The 20,988-nt window shown below is 44.8% G+C and overlaps 1 long non-coding RNA gene across 1 annotated transcript; it reads right to left on the bottom strand.

Annotated features, from left to right (window-relative positions):
• Positions 1 to 10,028: 10,028 nt before the first annotated feature.
• LOC125484898 lies at positions 10,029 to 19,690 on the bottom strand. The gene is made up of 2 exons (XR_007263700.1): positions 19,589 to 19,690; positions 10,029 to 14,780 (listed from the first exon to the last, which is right to left on the bottom strand). It is a non-coding gene; the product is annotated as an uncharacterized LOC125484898 (long non-coding RNA).
• Between the last annotated feature and the right edge of the window lie 1,298 nt (positions 19,691 to 20,988).

The raw sequence follows: 20,988 nt of genomic DNA, 5'->3' as shown, positions 1-20,988 counted from the left end.
TTAACTGTTTAAGGGTTTCTGCCTGGCCCACCCTAACAGACAGTGAGTTGAAGATTCCCACCATTCGGTCTGGGTAAAATTACTTTCCCATCCCTACAACATCTGACGAGAGAGAAACAGAGTCAACGTTTCAGAATTTCTTCAGAACTTCATCGCAGCTGTTTTTTCCTAGAGATGCTGCCAGACCTGTGTGTTTCTCTAGCAATTTCCGTTTTGTTTCAGAGCATCAGTTCTTTGTATTGTCTTGTTTTTAGAAAAAAGGTATAGAAACATTCTAAGGTCACGCACGAGATAAGGTTTGTGTTTGCGGAACATCTTCCTGAACCCATTAACTGTTCGGAACTGTGCAGCACAGAAAGCTGACGGAGTGAAAACCACAGAAGTTCCCTCGCTTGGTGATTTTGGACCATCAACTTGGCAATTAACAGTTGAACTCACTACAGAGACTAGCAATGCACCAGCTTGCGCCATTCCCCTAAAGCAGGCAGTCAGTGAGTTCAAGCTTCAGATTGCCACTCCCGGAATAACAGTTGTCCTCCATCCATCTTACCTTTCCAAATTAACGGCTGGGACAATCATTATGGAGACACGGGAATAGTCTGACTCCTCCCGTTTGCAGACACATCCACATTACCAGGAACCAGCTCTCTTACAACCGGGATAACAGTGTGGAGCTGGAGGAACACAGCAGGCCAGGCAGCATCAGAGGAGCAGGAAAGTTGACGTTTCAGGTCTGATACTGCCTAGCCTGTTGTGTTCCTCCAGCTCCACACTGTGATCTCTGACTCCAGCATCTGCAGTTCTTACTATCTGTTACAAAAGGTGTAGAGCTGGATGAACACAGCAGGCCAAGCAGCATCAGAGGAGCAGGAAAGTTGACGTTTTGGGCCTAGACCCTTCTTCAGAAATGGGGGAGGGGAAGGGGGTTCTGAAATAAATAGGGAGAGAAGGGGAGGCGGACAGAAGATGGATAGAAGAGAAGATAGGTGGAGAGGAGACAGACAGGTCAAAGAGGTGGGGGTGGAGCCAGTAAAGGTGAGTGTAGGTGGGGAGTTAGGGAGGAGATAGGTCAGTCCAGGGAGGACAGACAGGTCAAGGGGCAGGATGAGGTTAGTCGGTAGGAGGTGGGGGTGGGGCTTGAGGTGGGAGGAGGGGATAGGTGGGAGGAAGGACAGATTAGGGAGCTGGGCTGGTTTTGGGATGCGGTAGGGGGAGGGGAGATTTTGAAGCTTGTGAAGTCCACATTGATACCATTGGGCTGCAGGGTTCCCAAGCGGAAAATGAGTTGCTGTTCCTGCAACCTTCGGGTGGCATCGTTGTGGCACTGCAGGAGGCCCAGGATGGACATGTCGTCTGAGGAATGGAGGGGGTGAGTTGAAATGGTTCGCGACTGGGAGGTGCAGTTGTTTAGTGCGAACCGAGCATAGGTGTTCTGCAAAGCGGTCCCCAAGCCACCGCTTGGTTTCCCCGATGTAGAGGAGGCCACAACGGGAACAGCGGATGCAGTATACCACATTAGCAGATGTGCAGGTGAACATCTGCTTGATGTGGAAAGTCTTCTTGGAGCCTGGGATGGGGGTGAGGGGGGAGGTGTAGGGGCAGGTGTAGCACTTCCTGCGGTTGCAGGGAAAAGTGCCGGGTGTGGTGGGGCTGGAGGGGAGTGTGGAGCAGACAAGGGAGTCACGGAGAGAGTGGTCCCTCCGGCAAGCAGCTAAGGGTGGGGAGGGAAAAATGTTTTTGGTGGTGGGGTCAGATTGCAGATGGCGGAAGTGTCGGAGGATAATGCGTTGGATCCAGAGGTTGGTGGGGTGGTACGTGAGGATGAGGGAGATTCTTTTTTGGTTGTTATTGCGGGGACGGGGTGTGAGGGATGAGTTGCGGGAAATGTGGAAGACACAGTCAAGGGGATTCTCGACCACTGAGGGGAGGAAGTTGTGGTCCTTGAAAAATGAGGACATCTGAGATGTATCGGAGTGGAATGCCTCATCCTGGGAGCAGATGCGGCGGAGGCGAAGGAATTGGGAATAGGGGATGGCATTTTTGCAGGAAGGCGGGTGGGAGGAGGTGTATTCTAGGTAGCTGTGGGAGTCGGTGGGCTTGAAATGGATATCGGTTTCTAGGTGGTTGCCCGAGGTGGAGACAGAGAGGTCCAGGAAGGTGAGAGAGGTGTTAGAGATGGTCCAGGTGAACTTAAGGTTGGGGTGGAAGGTGTTGGTGAAGTGGATGAACTGTTCGAGCTCCTCGTGGGAGCACGAGGCGGCGCCGATACAGTCATCAATGTAACGGAGGAAGAGGTGGGGTTTAGGGCCAGTGTAGGTACGGAAGAGGGATTGTTCCACGTAACCTACAAAGAGGCAGGCATAGCTGGGGCCCATGCAGGTACCCATGGCCACCCCCTTTGTCTGTAGGAAGTGGGATTGAAAGAGAAGTTGTTGAGGGTGAGGACGAGTTCGGCTAAGCGGATGAGGGTGTCAGTGGAGGGGGACTGGTCGGGCCTGCAGGACAGGAAGAAGCGGAGGGCCTTTAGGCCATCTGTATGGGGAATGCAGGTGTATAGGGACTGGACGTCCATGGTAAAGATGAGGTGTAAGGGACCGGGGAATTGGAAGTTCTGGAGGAGGTGGAGGGCGTGGGTGGTGTCACGGACATAGGTAGGGAGTTCCTGGACTAAGGGGGAGAAAATGGAGTCGAGATAGGTGGAGATAAGTTTGGTGGGGCAGGAGCAGGCGGAGACAATGGGTCAACCAGGGCAGTCAGGTTTGTGGATTTTGGGAAGGAGATAGAAGCAGGCAGTGCGGGGTTGCAGAACGATGAGGTTGGAAGCTGTGGGTGGGAGGTCATTTGAGGTGATGAAGTTGTGGATGGTTTGGGAGATGATGGTTTGGTGCTCTGGGGTGGGGTCATGATCAAGGGGGCGGTTGGAGGAGGTGTCGGAGAGTTTGCGTCTGGCCTCGGCAATGTGGAGGTAAGTACGCCATACTACAACTGCGCCTCCCTTGTCCGCGGGTTTTATGGTGAGGTTGGGATTGGAGCGGAGGGTTGCACATTCTGCGGAGGAAGAGGTTGGAGCGGGTGAGAGGTGTGGAGAGGTTGAGGCGATTGATGTCTCGACAGCAGTTGGAGATGAAGAGGTCAAGGGAGGGTAGGAAGCCTTGGGGTGGTGTCCAGGAGGAGGGGTGTGTTGGAGGCGGGAGAAGGGGTCGGTAGAGGGAGGGTTAGGTTCACGGTTGAAGAAGTAAGCGTGGAGGCGGAGGCGGCAGAAAAACTGCTCAATGTCCAAACATGACCGGTATTCGTTGACGTGTGGGTGGAGGGGGACAAAGGTGAGCCCTTTACTGAGGACTGACCATTCGTCATCAGTAAGGTGTAGGTCTGGGGGGATGGTGAAGACTGGGCAGGGCTGAGTGTTGCTGTCTCCTCTGGAGCTGCTGGCTGTGGAGGCAGTGGGCGGAGCGACGTCGGCGTCGGCTGTGGGCGGAGTTGCGTCCGCATCGGTGATAGACGGAGCGGCGTCGGCGGCGGCAGCAGTGGTGACAGTAGGTGCGTCTTCAGTGTCTGTGGTGTTGGTCTCGGAAATGGAGGCGGTGGCATCAGCAGCGATGGTGTTCGCTGTCCCGGAAGTGGAGTACCCGGTGGTGGCGGATGTGACGTCATCTGTGGGTTCTCCGACAGTGGCCTCATGGCAATGGCAGCAGGCACATTGTGGGGAAGGTCCTGGATACAGCTGGGGATTTGGGAGGTGGAGGAAGCCCATTTTGGGTGGTAGGCACCAGTAAGTTTACTGTACTTATGTTTTTTTTGTGTCCAATGAAGCTGAGTAGAATTGTGAGTTCAGTTTGTGGATCCTACGAAGAATAAAAAACAGGAGAGGTCCTTTGCCGGTCTGGGAGAGGGAGGCTCTGAGCTGGGGTAGGCTTGACTGTAGTGCCTGGAGATGCTGGCGCATTGCTGCCAGTGTGTGTTTCAGGAGTCGCAGGGAGAAACGCTTCTGAAGGATCTCAATGCTATGAATGTAGACATTGTCACGGTTGGGGCCAAATTGGGAAGGCCTGAATGTGGACTGTAGTCCATTGGGGATGATGTGGTTCCGTAGGCAGGTAGCAGCTTCAGAATCATTTGGATATTTTCTTGCTTTTCATGTGGTCTCGTGAGATTGTTTTACGTTCCTAATCCTTTGACATGCCTTGTCCTGAAAGATCAATGTGCTAAACCTTGAAGGAATTGCTCCTTGGTAATGGATAATCAATTGTTCAAACCTTTCAGTTTAACGCAGAACTTTCTTCAATAGATTGTTTTATATCGAGTCACACGATTAACCTGCCTGCTCTCATTTTATCTCACATGTACATTTTTGGATCTTCTGTTATTTCCATCTCTCTCTATTACAGCCAACCTGGGAGTGATTGTGATCCTATCCCAAAGACAATGCGGACTTTCAAGATGTATCAATTATTACTTGGTGTCAATGGCGGTGGCAGATTGTCTTGTAATGGTCACGGTTGTAGTATTAAACCAGTATTGCTGGACTGTTTTTCCAAATCAGTTTCCTGTCTATTACACCTATCTGCAGCATACGCAATGCCTTAAGCTTTGCAGCACTTGATAGTTCTGCGTGGTTAACAGTTGCGTTCACTTTTGATCGGTTTGTGCTTATTTGCTGTCCGAAACTGAAAACAAAATATTCCACCCAAATGATGGCAGCCTGGGTTTTAGGAAGCATGTCTGCACTGATCTGTGTAAAAAATATGTTCATGTATTTTATATACGAACCTAAAGAAATAATTAAAAATATTCCCTGGTTTTGCAACATAAAAGACACTTTTTACGCACCACTGATGTGGATCACATACGACTGGATTCGATCGATTTTCTCTCCGTGTCTCCCATTCATTTTGATTTTACTGCTCAATGCTCTGACCGTTAGACACGTTATTGCTGCCACTAGAATCCGTGGGAGACTCAAAATCCATAGAAATGGGGAGAATCAGAGTGATCCAGAGCTGGAGAAGCGGAAAAAGATTATCCTCTTACTCTTCGCCATCTCGGGCAGTTTCATCCTGTTAAATTTGTTACGTTTTGCAACAATTGCCTATGTTCGAATTGCGAATGTTACTTATCCTACAGATTCTGACTTGAGTAATGTCACATTTGTTCTCCAAGAATCAGGATTTATGCTACAGTTTTTGAGTTCTTGCGTCAATCCATTTATTTATGTTGGGACCCAGAGTAAATTTCGAGCTGAGTTAAACAATTGGCTGAAATTACCCTTGAACATAATTGTGCAAATATTTAGACTTAAAGTAAGATAATTCCACATGAATTGTATTTTCTATTGCAGAATATTGTCTCGACTCATTTGGGTAGCTCACTCGAAGTCAAGCCCAGCTGTTTCTGGAGTCATCACAAAAGCAACGACTTTTAAAGTATGAACATTATTTAATTTAACTCGCTTTCAGACGTAGATTGTTAGAAAGGCCAGATTTTGTTACTGAACAATAAATGCTATTCATTACAATTAATTAAGTCTAGCTACAGGTAAACAGTTATAAACCACCGGCATATAACTATATGAGTTAAACCTCCAATCGAAATGTAAACTCTCGGTTACTCAGAAATAGACAAACTGACATGAAAAATAGATTATGGACAGTGGGGAAAAACTGGAAAGACAGTTCAACAGTCATTCTTCCCAGGTGCTGTTGTTGAGATGATCTCTATTACTCTTCCTCTGGCCAGTACGTTGTTTCCATTGTCTTTCGCTGGGTGCTTCCATTGGTTGGTGTCTGGTTCCGTCATCAAATGTATCTGATTGATCAGTTAAATATCACTGCGTGTAACAACTGTTGCAGCAAACATAAAATGTTGACAGTGATTTTTGACTGGCGACAACAGGGAGACAATTCCGGAGCTGGGGAAGAACTGAATAATTTTCTCTGGCTGTAACTTATTCTCAGCTTCAAAATGTTCATTTACCTGAGAACCGAACTTGTACTTGCTCCCACTAGCAGATCCCTGCCATTGATAATGGTTCACTCGACTACAGGTTAATCGACTTCTTGTTGCCAGCAAAAGTTGCAGCAGCACATGCCCACAACTCTGGAATTCCTGCTTGATCACAGTTGTTCTCATGATGCCCGACATGGGTGTCAGGTTACTTGATTTTCAAGATTGCAGTTAATCTTTCAACAGTGTGGAGCTGGAGGAACACAGCAAGCCAGACAGCATCAGGCGAGCAGGAAAGCTGACGCTTCAGGTCAGGACCCTTCTTCAGAAATGGGGGCGGGGAAGCGGGCTCTGAAATAAATAGAGAGGGGGCGGGGTTTGGGCTGGGGAAGGTAGGTGGGATGGTGATAGTGGGTAGGTAGTGGTGGGGATTGGTCAGTGAGGTGAGAGGAGCGGATAGGTGGGAGAGAAGATGGACATGTCAAGGTGGTGGGGATGAGAGGGAGGGCTGGCCTTGGGATGAGGCTGGGGTGGGGAGATTTTGAAGCTAGTAAAGTCCACATTGAGACCATTCAGTTGTAGGCTTCCAAGGCAGAACATGACGTGCTGCTTCTCCAGTTTCCGGGTGGCATTGTTGTGACACTGGAGGAGGCCCAGGATGGACATGTCATCCAGGGAGTGGGAGGGGGAGTTGAAGTGGTTCGCGACTGGGAGGTGTTGTCATTTGTCATGAACCGAGCGTAGGTGGTCTACAAAGCGGTCTCTGAGCCTCTGCTTGGTCTCACCAATGTTGAGGAGGCCACATTGTGAACAGCGGATACAATAAACCACATTGGCGGATGTGCAGGTGAACATCTGTCGGATAGGGAAGGTTTTTTGGGGCCTGGGATGGAGGTGAGGGGGAAGGTGTAGCACTTTTCTGCAGTTGCCGGGAAAAGTGCCAGGGGTGGTGGGGCTAGTGGGGAGTGTGGAGCAGATGAGGGAGTCGTGGAGAGAGTGGTTCCTCTGGAAGGCAGATAAAGGTGGGGAGGGAAATATATCCTTCGTAGTGAGGTCAGATTGCAGGTGGCGGAGAATGATGCATTGAATCCGGAGGTTAGTGGGGTGATACATGAGGACAGGGGAATTCTGTCTTTGTTTTTATTGCAGGGAGGGGATGTAAGGGCATCTAATGTGATGTGATATATTTTGGAAGGTCAAATACAGGCATAAGTTACACCATGAATGGCACAATCCATAGGAGTATTGATATGCAGAGGGATCTGGGTGTGAGGGCCAGAGATCACTGAAGGCAGCAGTGCAGGTGGATAAGATAGTAAAAAAGGCCCATAGCATACTTGTCTTCATTGAAAGGGGCATTAAGTATAATGAGAGACAAGTTATGCTGCAGCTTTATATAACTTCAGTTAGGACACACTTGAAATATTGTGTCTAGTTCTGGTCACAACACCAGAAGGATGTGGATGCTTTGGAGAGGGTACAGAAAATGTTTACCAGGATGTTGCTTGGTATGGGAGGTTTTAACTATGAAGAAAAGCTGGATAGACTGGGTTTGTTTTCATTAGAATGTGAGAGATGAGGAGCAACTTAATAGAAGTTTATAAGATTGTGCATGGCATGGTAAAGTGGAAAGAAGAAGGCTTTTTTCAAGGGTGGAAGGCTCAATTACTAGAGGACACAGGTTCAAGGTGAGGAGAGGGGGTGTCTAAAAGAGATACGCAAGACAAGTTTTTCACACAAAGGATGGTGAGTGGCTGGAACATGCTGCCAGAGGAGGTGGTGGTAGCAGACACAATAGCAGCATTCAAGAAGCACCTGCATGAATACATGAATAGGAAGGGAGTAGAGGGATATGGATGCTGCAAGTGGAGACAGTTTTAGTAATGAAGGGCAAACTGTGTTGCCGCAGGCTTGGAGGGCTGAAGAGCATGCTCCTGTACTGTATCATTCTTTGTTCATTATGGGACCCCACTACACACAGAACCCAGTCAGACAAGCATCTCTTATTATTAGCCTCTACTTCTTGCCACTCAGCCAATTGTGGACCCTATTTGGAAATTTCAATGGATCCCAAAGGACCTAAGGGACAACTTTTTCAGCCAGAGAGTGGTGCACGTATGGAATGAGCTCTCAGAAGAATTGTGGGAGGCTGGTACAAATACAATATTTAAAAGGCATCTGGATGGGTATATGAATAGAAAGGGTTGAGAGGGATATGGGCCAAATGCTGGAAAATGGGACTGGATTAATTTAGGACATGTGGTTGACATGGACGGGTTGGACTGAAGGGTCTGTTTTCGTGCTGTACACCTCTAAGACTGTGATTCTATAACTCATGAACTCTTAACTTTATTATCATTCTCCCACGTGAAACCTTATCAAATTTTTGCTGAAGTGAAAGGAGACTGTCTCAAAAGCATTGCCCTCACCTACGTACATGGACACCTCTTCAAAATATTGAATCAAATTGGTCAACATAACCTCCCCTCACAAATGCATGCTGGCTGTTCTTCATTAATCCCTGCCTCTCCAAATGTAATTAACTCTGTCTGTCAGAACTGCTTCCAATAGTTTACTCACCATCAAGGTGAGGCTATTTTCTTGGTTTATCCCTTGCTCTATTCTTGAATAAAAATACCACAGAGAAAAATTGAAAACTTTGGCAAGCATCCCTGTTATTTCATCTCAACAATCTAGGATACATTTCACCTGATCCTGTAGATTTATGTACTTTTAAGCCTGCCAGACTTCTCAGCACCTCCCTTCTCTCTTGGCTAATTTCTTTAAATTCTATCATGGACTTTCTCCAACTTCATCTCTCTCACTAGGGAACACTGCCACAAAGTACTCATTTAGAACTCTACCTATATTCCCCGGCTCCACACACAAATTATTATTGTGGTTTTTAATGGCCCTACTCTTTTCACATTTATCTTTTAACCATTATTGTACCCATGAAATAACTGAGCATTTTTCTTTATGCTATCTGGCTGTATCAATTCATATTCCCCTTATAGCTCTCCTAATCTCCCCACTTAATTTCCCTCTTGCACCTTTACTCTGAAAGTATCTGCTCCTTGCGCACTCTCATCAAATCATATCTGGTCTTATTAAAACCTATCAATTCAGAACTTTGATTTCAGGCCCATCCTTGTTCTTTCCATAACAATCCTGAATCAAGATTTACAATAACTGTCTGCAGAATGCTACTGATACTTCAGCCACTTGTCCATCTTTGTTCCCTAAAGTTAAGTCTAGGACCTCCCCCTTCCTTGTTGGTACTTCTGTATACTGGCTTCAAAAGGTGTTCTGGATGTATTTTATAAGTACCTCTTAACCTTTCACACAATGACTACCACTGTTAATGCTGGGAAAGTTGGAATTTCCTTATATTATAACCTTCTTACTTTTACACTTCCCTGAAATTTGCCTCCTGACCTGCTCTACTTGTTCTATTCACACTTGTTTATTTAAGCAGTTTTCTAAGATGTCATCCCTCCTTATTTCTGTAATAAATTCCTGCAACAGAATTGTGACACCTCCTCCTCTTCACCTCAGTGAAGAATCTGTATTCTGCAGTACTGAGCTTCCAATTCTACCCCTCTCTCAATCATGTCTCAGTGACAGCAACATTATTATACCACAATGTTTTATTTGTATCCTCATCTGCCTAGCTCGTCAAACTCATAGCATTAAAATCAATGCCATTGACTAAGTTAATTCCTTTGTACCTTACAATGTCGATGCTTTCCTGACTTACTTGTTGTTTCTTCTCTTTTTGGTCCCTCTTCTTACCCTTTTGAACATTTTCTCTGGATCCCATCCACTTGCCAAGTTAAGTTACATGTATATTGAACAAATGATGAACAGGAAAAATAAAATTCTTGCCCTGTGCACAGAATTCCAATAATGCACTAATTTTCCAGCATTCCAGGTTGTCCCTCTCTCTGGATGTGTCTTGTCCGAACTGTTCATGTGAAGCATATCGATTGTCACTCAGAGTAAAACAAACTCCATGAGATGGAGAGCTCTTCAGAAGAACATAATCTGCCTTAGAGATAGGATAAAGACTAGACGCACAATAGTTTAAATTTTAAAAAATCTGATTTATATTATTTTTATCCCAAATAGATAATTGGAATTGTGGTGTATACAAATATCACCAGAATCAGGCCCAGAAGACATGCTTTGGATATCGATAATAGCATAAAAATCCAACCCTTACAGTTTTTTTAACCAGGCCTGATGGACTAGGAAATTCCCTTACAAACAACATGCAGGTGAACAGTCTCTATTCAGTGTGAATAAATTGATGTACAGCGAATTTGTGGTTCTTTCCAAACCCACTCTACTGTTACACAATTACATGAACATTTTATGTACAATATCGGCATCTCTACTAGAACAGGGTTTAATTTTAACATATGTACAAACAGCCCAATGGATATTATTCATTCGTTGGTGTGAATAAGAGGACTACATTTCAACTGTGTATTTTTGTGAAGAGCTGGTGTATTAACAAACAGCAAAGACTGCCACAAACACAGCAGGAGAATAGCATGCACCCAGTGACAACTTGATGATGTGGTAATGCTTAGGATGACAGTGTGAATCTTTTCCAACACACAGAGCAAGTGAATAGTCTCTCCCCAGAGTGAACTCCCTGGCAAGTTCATACGAGTTGACCGAGTGAATAGTTTCCCACAATCAGATCAATTGATCAGTTTCTCTCTGGTAAGAACTCACTGGTGATCCAGCAAATTAGATGTGTGAGTGAATCCTTTCCCACATTCGCAACAGGTGAATGATCGCTCCCTTGTGTGGAGTCACTGGTATTTGAGTAGGTTCGGTAATGAAGTGAATGTCTTTTTCCAGAAGTGGAGCAAATGAATGGTCTCTCCCCAGTGTGAACTTATCGATGCGTCAACAGGCTGTATGACACAGTGAATTTCTTCCCACAGGCTGAGTAGGTGAATGGATTATCCTCAGTGTGAATGCATTGATGAATTTCCAGTTGGGATGGGTAACAACATCCTTTCCTGTAATCCCCATATATCCACAGTCTCTCCTCAGTGTGACTGCATTGGTGCATTTCCAGCTGGGGTGGGTAAAGAAATCCCATCCTGCAATCTCCACATTTCCACAGTCTTTTCCCAATGTCACTGTACTAATATTTGGTCATTCCAGATGAATCTTCACAGACTCTTCTATGCACAGATCACGTCTGCTCCCCCCCAGTGTGAATAATGCTTTTTTCCTTCAATGATCAAAATCCTGACAAAATTTGGTTATGATAAGCAAAGTGACTGTGAGAACTGGATGTAGTTTCATCTGAATTCTCTAATTGTAAACTAATCTTTCATACAGAAAACAAAAGTAATGATTGAGAAACCAGAAGAATACACAGATTATGAAAATGAGAGAAATGAGTCTGGTCATTTGTGGAGCCGACTTGGGGAATCTGCTGGATTATCATTAAAATTGGCATCGCGCATATATGTTCTTCAGGTAAGTAAGCTAGTCAGCGTTTGCACAAAACTGCTGAAAGAGATAAGAAATTGGAGAGGCAGACTTGAAGAAGAGGCATTTTATCGATCTGCAATTCAGTCCTGTTCCTGTTTTTTCCATATACCCTTCAAACCCTCCAAAGGATTAAGAACAAGTACAGAAGCAAAACACTGAAAATCTAAAGTAAAAACAGGAAATGCCAGAAGTGCAAAATAAGCAGCATTTGAAATTGTATCAGACGCAAAAACCATTGTAACCTTGAAGAAGTGTTTAGACGAGCCTACAAAGCACAATATAAGTTATACTCTCAGTGCTGGACAAGATGCTTAATGACCAGCGCGGATCCAATAGGGGACACTGTGTTCAACAATTTTATATCAGAATGTCTGACTCCATTTTGTTTCCTATTTCTCCTTGACTCTCTTTTTGTAGGCAGGCAGGCGTTCATGCAGTGAAGAATGCAAATGATAAGTTAGCCTTCACAGTGACAGGATTTAAGTACAGGAAAAGGGATATCTTTCTGTATGGGCATTGTGAGACCACACCTGTAATACTGCGAGCACTTTTGTTCTCCTTTCCCCAGAAAGATGCCCTGCCATTAAGAGAGTGAAAAGAAGGTTCACCAGAATGATTCCTGGGATTCAGGGCTGATGTATGAGGAAAGACTCAATCCTCATTTAATCTTAATTTCTTTTATCTTCCTGAGCTACTGGTTGCATCACTATCTAAGGTTCTACTCCCCCGTTTCCTGATCCGAATCTGACCAATCTAAGCCTGCACTTTTGGTTCTATCCCCATTACTATCGAATCGTCTATCACTATAACCCTACTGCTCGTTTTCCTCACATTATGTGCAGCAGACCTACCCGAAGTAGCTTGGCTGATGCTGCTTTCCCCAAGAGGCCACTCCTCCCCTGACAGTGTCCAAAGTGGTATATCTGTTTGAGAGGGGCATGATGACTGAGAACTCCTGCACTTTCTTCCTCAGCCTTTTACTTTGGTTGCCCATTCCATTTCAACCTGTGTAATCCTCACATGCAGTGTCACCACTGTGATAAACATGCTGTCCACAACATGCTCATCATCGTAGGTGCTACACAATGAATCCACCCACAGCTCCAGCTCTGAAAAGTCAGTTAGCCAGTAGTTGCAGATGGATATATTTCCTGCCCATGTAGCTGTCAAGGACACTGGAGAATTCCTTATTTCCCACATTGCGCAAGAGTAGCACACCATGGGTCTCCTGTTATGTTTTCTCTAGATTAAGCCAATTACTCCCTTTAAGGGAATTTTATTAAGCTGTCTTCGTTTCAAACATTTCTTTTATAATCAGAAGTCCCTCCCTTTATTTAAGCTGATTTATGTACTTTAAAAAAACTGTAAGAAAATACTCTACAGTATTATTTATCTCTTGGCTGTTTCCATTGGAACCGTATCACTTTCTGAATTACTGGATTGAAACTGAGCACTACATTCAGTCTTTCAGCTTCACCTTTCTCCTTGTCTCACCTAACTCACTGTTTTTGCCCAACTTCAAAACACTCCCATTGAGCCAAGCAGCACTCACAATGCAGCTTTGTCATTTAAACTGTCTGCTTACACCTACACTGACTTCAGCCTCCTGAACTGTTCTAATGATGCTCAATGGGAACTGAGGGTACAGTGTCTCATCTTTCAATTCAGCACGTTATGATGCTGCGGACTCAACACGGACGCCAGTAGTTTCTAGATCAATGAAGAGATGTCAGGATCTGCAATGTTCCACCTGAAGTCATGCGGGAACGCATGTCCATAAGGAATTTTAAAAGGGAGTTTGCAGTATCTGAGAATGAGGAATTTATAAATTAAAATCATGAAGTGTGCGACTGGGGCCACATATGACAGTTCATTCAAATAGACGTGCCCTCTCTCAGGCCAAAATCTCCTTCCTCAGCTGCTGGGCCCAGAACTGAACACATATCCCAGGGGCGGTAATAATCGTGAAATTGAGCGTCTTGCTGATTTTGAAATTACAACCATATCGGAGATACTTCCCCACAGACAGAACCGACAAACGTTTTTTCCTTCCACAGACAAATGTCAAACGGGACTTTCCTGCTTCTCTGATGCTGCTCGACCTGCTGCCTTTGTCCAGCCCTATGTTTATTGACGAGGAAGAAGCATGCGTCCTGCTGCCCGTGCCCCGAATAAAGATGGCGGCGGTAACAAGGGGCCTGTAACGCCTGAAGCCCACAGCCATTTTCCCGTTTTCTGCAACACGGGTCCGGGAGTTTCTAATTCGGGTTTAGGGGCCTACACCTGGTATTTATGAAACTGACTCTATTTTTCCGGTCTTCGTCATTAATTTCTCCTTTCCCGTCTCCTTCCTTCGACACTCAATCAGGCGCCACTCACAGCTGCACTGCGCCTGCCGAGTTGGTGGTCTCGTGTCGTTCCACTGGCCCCGTCCCCGGTTCTGAGGAAGGGTCAACGGACCTGAAACGCTAACTGTGATTTTCTCTTCACTGATGCTGCCAGACCTCTTGAGCTTTTCCAGCAACTTCTTTTTTTGTCTCCTTCACTCCAATTGGTTGAAGGACCAGCCACTTTCACTTTCGCCCTCTGGGCACGCCCTTTCTCCTCTAAATGGTCCGGAACTGCCGTCAATCAGCTGTGCCCCAGCACAAAGCGACAGAACTGCGGATGCTGTAAATCAGAAACAAAAACAAAAGTTGCTGGAAGAGCTCAGCAGGTCTGGCCGCATCTGTGAAGAAAAAAAATCTGAGTTAACGTTTCGGGTCGAGTGACCCTTCCGGAGAACTGATGGCAGCTAGGAAAAAGTTATTTTTTATGCGGAAGATGGGGGCAGCGGTTAAGGAGTAAGCGATAGGTTGGGGATAGAGCCCAAAAAGATACCCAGATGATCAGTCATGGATGATTTCTCTTTTGTAAATCTGTGGTGTCTGTGTCTAATTCTGCTATTGTATTCTACGTGCTCTACTGCAAAATCCTTGATAATGGAATCGATCTTCTTCCCCACTACTTATGTCAAACTCCCAGTCTATAATTCTGTGTTTTATCTCTACCTTCCCTTTTAAATATTGAGGTTACATTACATTATCCGTGCACATGCGTGTAAGAAATCGTGAAAGATAATCAACAATGCATCCACCATTTGTATGACCGTTTCTGTAAGTACTCTGGGATGTAGATTGTCAGGGGCGAGGGATTTATCGGCTTCCCATCAACTTCTCCAACACCATTTCACGAAAATTACAGATTTTCTTTAGTTCCTCCCTCTCGTTAAATCGTGGTTTTTCCATTTTGCCTGATGAATTATTTGTGTTCTCCTTTATGAAGACAGAAATGAAGTATGAATTTAGTTTGTCAGCCATTCCTTTGCTTCCCATTATAAATTCCGCTGTTTCTGACTGCAATGGACCTACATTAGTTTTTGCCAATCCTTTTCACTTTATATATCCACAGAAAATTCTACAGTCAGTTGATATGTCACCACAAACTTACTTTCATGCTCTATTTTCCCTTTCTTAGTAAATTGCTAGGTCCTCCTTTGCTGACTTCTGAATTGTTCCTAATCGTCAGATCTATTGTCTTTTTTACACCAATCTGTATGCTTCTCTTTTGCATCTAACACTACCTCTAACTTCCCTTATAAGCCATGGTTTGACCATTGTTCTCTTCTATAGCAACATATTGGAATAAACAATTTTTGTTATTAATCTATGGTCTCTTATTCCCAAGGGATCTCTCGCAACTACATTGTGAATTATTCCTCTCTTATTGCTTAAAAAACCCAGTCTAAGGTGGTCTCTTCTCGAGTTCATTCCAAAAAGTATTCTTCCAGAAAACCATCCCGTTTACACTCTAGGGATTCCTCCTGTCCAGTGTTGTGACTAATTTGATTCACCGAATCTTTGTGCAGATTAATATCACCCAGAATTACTAATGTTCCTTTACTATTCATTGTTTGTCTCTGATTTCACATTTAATGTCATTCCCAACATCATCAGTACAGTTTTGTGGTCTATGTGCCTCTCGTGCTATTGTTTTTGGCCCTTGCTGTTTTTCAATTCTGTCCTCAGATTTTCTACATTGTCTGAGTTAATATCTTCCCCAATAGTGTGTGTGGATCCTCTTTAAGCAGTAATGCAACTCCACAGCTGTTTCCTTTTGTGTCTATCCTTCTTATATAGTTAATGCCCTTGGATGTTCAATTCCCATCCCTGGTCACTTCAAAGCCATATCTCCGTAATTCCAATGATATCACACCCATTTACATCTCTCTGAGTGGTTAATTCATCGACCTTATTTCAAATTCTCCATCCATTCTTTTAATGTTTCTTGTCCCTTCCTCACTTTATTCCAACACAGAAAAACAGTTGTGAAGTGAGATGCCCTCTGGGGCTTGCCCAGCTGGCTGCCTGGCGTCTTTCCTCTGCCTGGTCGTTACTCATTCCATCTCTGCCTTCATCTCCTTACACTGCGGGATGACTATCTCAGAAAACACGCTATCTACGGAGGTTTCAGCTTCGCCGATGCACCTCCGTGACTCCAGATGATTTTCCAGTTCAAAGATTTGGCACTCAAGCTGTTCAAGCTAGCGATAATTCCCACAAATGTAGTGAATCAGACTGTCAGAAGAATCAAGGAATTCACACACGCTGTAGATGGCACAACACACTACCTTGGCCTCACCTGTTATTTGGAGTCAAATTCAAATTCCTTATGTTTAAGACTTTTTAAAAATTCTCTCACGGGTGTCAGTGCCTGGCCAGCATTTATTGCCCATCCCTAGCTGCCCTTAAGGAGGTTGTGGTGATCTGCAGACCCTGTGATGTAGGTCGACCACAATACCATTAGGGAGGGAATTCCTGGATTTTGATACAGTGACAGTGAAGGAGCAGTGCAAATCTTGCCACTTGTCAGACCAAGCCTGGATATTGACCAGATCGTGCTGCATTTGAACATCGCCTACTTCATTATCTGAAGAGTCACAAAAGATGCTGAACATTATGCAACCATTACGAATATCCCTATTTCTGAACTTATATTGGAGGGAAGGTAATTGATGAAGCAGCCAAAGATGATTTAGCCTAGGGCACTACCCTGAGTAAATCCTGCAAAGATGTCCTGGAGCTGTGATGACTGACCTCTAACAGCCACAACCATGTTCCTATGTGCCAAGTATGCCCCTGATTCCAGTTTTGCTAGGGATGTTTGATGCACACTTGATGAAATGTGGCCTTTATATCAACAGCTGTTGCGCTCACGTCACCACACCTCTGGAGTTTAGCTCTTTGTCCATGTTTGAACCAAGGCTGTAATGAGGCCAAGAGCTGAGCAGAACCCAAACTGGGCATCACTGAGCAGGTTATTGCCGAGCAGGTGCTGCTTGATAGCACTGTTGACGACACCTTACATTACGTTACTGATGATCGACATTCGACTGATGGATTGATAATTGGCAGAGTTGGATTTACCCTGCTTTTTGTGTGCGCAGGATGTACCTGGGCAATTTTCCATATTGCAGGGTAAACAATAGAGATTTAGCTGCAAATCTTGGCTAGGGGAGCAGCAAATTCTAGAGCACCAGGCTTATGTACTCACTCAATTACATACTATAGCAAGAAAATTGCTAGGGCCCATAGTATTTGCAGTATCCAGTGCTTCCAGCTATTTATTTTTAATATCACGTGGATTGGCATGAATTTAATCGACTGAAAACTGATATCTGTAATGCTGGGGACCACTGGAGGAGGCCGAGATATTTCATCCACTTGGAACTTCTTTCTGAAGATTGCTGCAAATGCTTCAGTCTTTTGTACCGATGTGCTGGGCTCTTCCATCAGTGAGCATCGGGAGATTTGTTGAGCCTCTTCCTCTGGTGAGAAGTTTAATTGTCCACCACCATTCATGACTGGATGGGCCAGGACAATAGAGCTTGCACTAGTCTACTGGTTGTCTGTTTGCTTATCTTTGTCTGTCATTTTCGACTTATGCTGTTTGGCATGCACATCATACTGTTTGGGAGATTAATCAGGTTGACTTCTCATTTTAGACATTCCTTGTGATGTTCCTGACACAACTTCTGGCACTTTCTGTTGAACCAGAGTTGATCCCTTTGCTTGATGGCAATGGCTCAATGGGGGGATGTGCCAGGCCATGAGGTTGTAAAGTACAAGAGTCAAAGCACAAGATTACAAGTACAAGGGTCACCGGATCCTAAATGTTAACTCTGTTTTTTTCCTTCACAGATGCTGCCAGACCTGCTGAGCTTTTCCAGCAACTTTGTTTTTGTCCCTGATTTACAGCATCTGCAGTTCTTTCGGTTTTTATTAGGTTGTAAAGTAGTTTGGAGTATGAATCTGCAACTGTGATGGAAAGAACTTAACCCTTACCCTGTAGACCCGATATGAAATGAGCTAAATGCGGTACAATGAGCACTGAGCACTAAACGATGCTCATAGCTACAGGGAAGGGAGTGTTGGAGAAAACTTCACATAGTGGTAGGAAAGGAAGCAGCAGTGGCAACTGATCAAATTGTCTCATTTTTAGTGACAAATAAATTCTATAAATTACAATGTCAGCACATTTATTGGAGTGGGCTTTAATAACATTGGTATAAACAAGACAAGTTCATTCCTTGGTGTGAGTAAGAGAAAAATATTTCAACTCATGTTATTTGTGAATTTTCTGGTGTCTCAGTAGGTGAGATGACTGAAGGCTTTCCCACATTCAGAACAAGTGAATGGTCTCTCTCCAGTGTGAACTCACTAGTGTAATTATAGGTGGGATAACCAAGTGCATCCCTTCCCACACATGGAACAGGTGAATGGATTCTACCCAGTGTGACTGCGTTGGTGAGTTTCCAGCTGGGATGGGTAAAAAAATCCCTTCCCGCGATCCCCACATTTCCGAAGTATCTCTTCAGTGCGACTGCACTGGTGTTTGGACACTTCAGATGACTCTTCCCTACAAAGCGTGGAGCTGGAGGAACACAGCAGGCCAGGCAGCATCAGAGGAACAGGAAAGTTGACGGGTCGGGATCCTTCTTCAGAAATGTCAACTTCCGCTCCTCTGATGCTGCCTGGCCTGCTGTGTTCCTCCAGCTCCACACTATGTTATCTCTGACTCCAACATCTGCAGTTCTTACTGTCTCAGTGTCCCTCCCCATGCTTTTTTCCTTCTATGTTCAAAATCCTTTGACAATATGGTTATGATTAAAATGAGGGACTATCAGATCTGGATATGGTTTCATCTGAATCCTTTAATTGCAAACCAATCTTTCAAACAGAAAAAAAAAACGAAGTGAAGGAGAAAACAGAAGAATACACACAGGTAAAATTGAGAGAAATTAGTCTGGTCATTTGTGCAGTCAGTACTTGGAGAGAAACTTACCATGTAAACCGTTGGATTACCATTAAAATCATTCAGTGTTTGTACAAAACTACAGAGGTGGGAGATAGGAGTGAAGGAGAGGCATTTATACATCTACAATTCGATCCTGTTCTAGCTTCCCCTGAAACACTTTAATCCCTTTCGTCCTCAGAGCTAAGAACAAATGGAGAAGCAAAATGCTGGAAACACTCAGCAGTTCTGGTAGCATCTGAAATCTGTCCATTAATAACCTCAATCTTCAGCGTCATGTTCTGCAGTTCCCTTCTTAAACCTCTCTGAGTCCTTCTCCTCTTCAAGCTGACATCTTTTGTAACGTTCTTGATCATCGGCTTTATTTTTCTCAGTGACAAGTCTTGTGATATAATATGTCAGTGAAATTCAAGTGAACGTTTCATTGCAGTCAGAGGTCTATATAAATGCGAATTGTGTTTGTCGATTTATAAATCTATCAGTCTTCGTTTATCATTGCAACAATCCTCAGAAAGAAAGCTCGTATGAGCACCCTCATTACAAAGACAGCAGTGATTCATGTGGCTCACTCTCAGCTGCTCAACAGACTCCCGGGGATTGATAACATCTGCTAGTCTCTCTCAGCTCAAACTTGTCCATATCCAAGAATGGAGCTTAATTTAACAAAAAAAACGGTCGTGCAAATTGGATTTAAAGGCTTTGTTTAAAAAAAGCTACAAAACAGCATGAAATAGCGATACTGACGCCCTTTAAAAATTTTAACACTCACAGTGACCACCAACAGACACATTCCTGGGAGGGGGCGTTGTTGGGAGGACTGAGCTTAGAAGCATTCACCAACACAGCTCCAGTAAAGCCGCCACGAGAAGAGGAGAAGCAGGGACAGTGCCTGCTCTGATATCACACGGAACCTGTCCCTCAAACCTCCTGAACCCCGCCCGGCTCGCTGAGCTACCTACCAGCTGGAAGCTTCCTGAACTTTGACCAGCCTTGCCCAAGAGTGGGACAGTCCAAGACCAGTCTCCGTAACTAACAAGAGGGTGTTAGGTGATCTCTTGCTTTGTGCCGTATCCAATTTGTTCCTCCCTCCACGCCGCCATGGCCCTGTAAACAATGAATGTAGATTGCTGATGGATCTTGATGGATATCACGACTCCGCACCTTTCTGCACTGTAACCGTTCTCTGCACCAATCTAGTGTCTTTATCCCATTGCTTCATTCCCAGTGATTCTGTGCTGTTGTTACTAGCTCCCCGTTTCATCCCGGTCATCCTTCCCCTTTTCCCTGGTTACCACAGAAACTTCGAAAATAGGAGAATTAAAAGGCCCTTCGGCCTGTTCCGATATTCAGTAAGACCACGGTTGATCATCCAGCTCAGGAACCCTACATCCCTTTGATAACATCAGCCCTTGGAATATATCTAAATCCTTCTAGAAAACAGTCAACGTTTTGGACTCAGCCGCTTCCTGTTGCAAAGTATTCTGCAGGCTGCCCATTTTCTGGGTGAAAAGCTAATCTCCTCACCTCAGACTAAATGGTTTTCAAAGGCTCCTTTTTTTTATGTATCTTGCTAATTGTCTTTATTTTGCATTCAGGATTGCTAATGTCCTATTCACACCTCATGCAGACACATCTTTTATCTCAGATAACAAGGCGTAGAGCTGGATGAACACCGCAGGTCAAGCAGCATCAGAGGAGCAGGAAAGCTGACGTTTCGGGTCTAGACCCTTCTTCAGAAATCCTCAACGTCTTTTATCTCTTCGCTTCTCTATCGCCACTCCCTAAGATTTGGCAACGCGAACCCTATTGGCAGGAAATATCTCCTGCCCTTTACTTGATCATTCCCTTTGTTCACCGCCACCCCCGCCCAGCCTCACCTCCCATTGCTCACCGACCTGAACCCCCAACACCACCCCCATCCCCAACTCCTGTCTTCACAGACGTGGCCAGAATCAATGTCCGCGTTTCCACAGCAGAGTAAGAGACCCTTCGGCCCATCAAGTCTGTCCCAGTCAAGAAAACAGCCCAACTACTCTAATTCAATTTTCAGCATTTAGTCCATTGCCTTGTATACCTTAGCATCACGAGTATATATCTAAATGCTTCTGAAATTTTACGAGGATTTCCGCATCTACAACAGTTGCAGGCAGTGAGTTCCAGATTCTCACC

This window comes from Rhincodon typus, chromosome 14 (assembly GCF_021869965.1).
Source record: "Rhincodon typus isolate 14 chromosome 14, sRhiTyp1.1, whole genome shotgun sequence".
Lineage (NCBI taxonomy): Eukaryota > Metazoa > Chordata > Chondrichthyes > Orectolobiformes > Rhincodontidae > Rhincodon > Rhincodon typus.
Note: the sequence above shows the minus strand (reverse complement) of the source record. Positions and strands in the feature narration are given on the sequence as shown.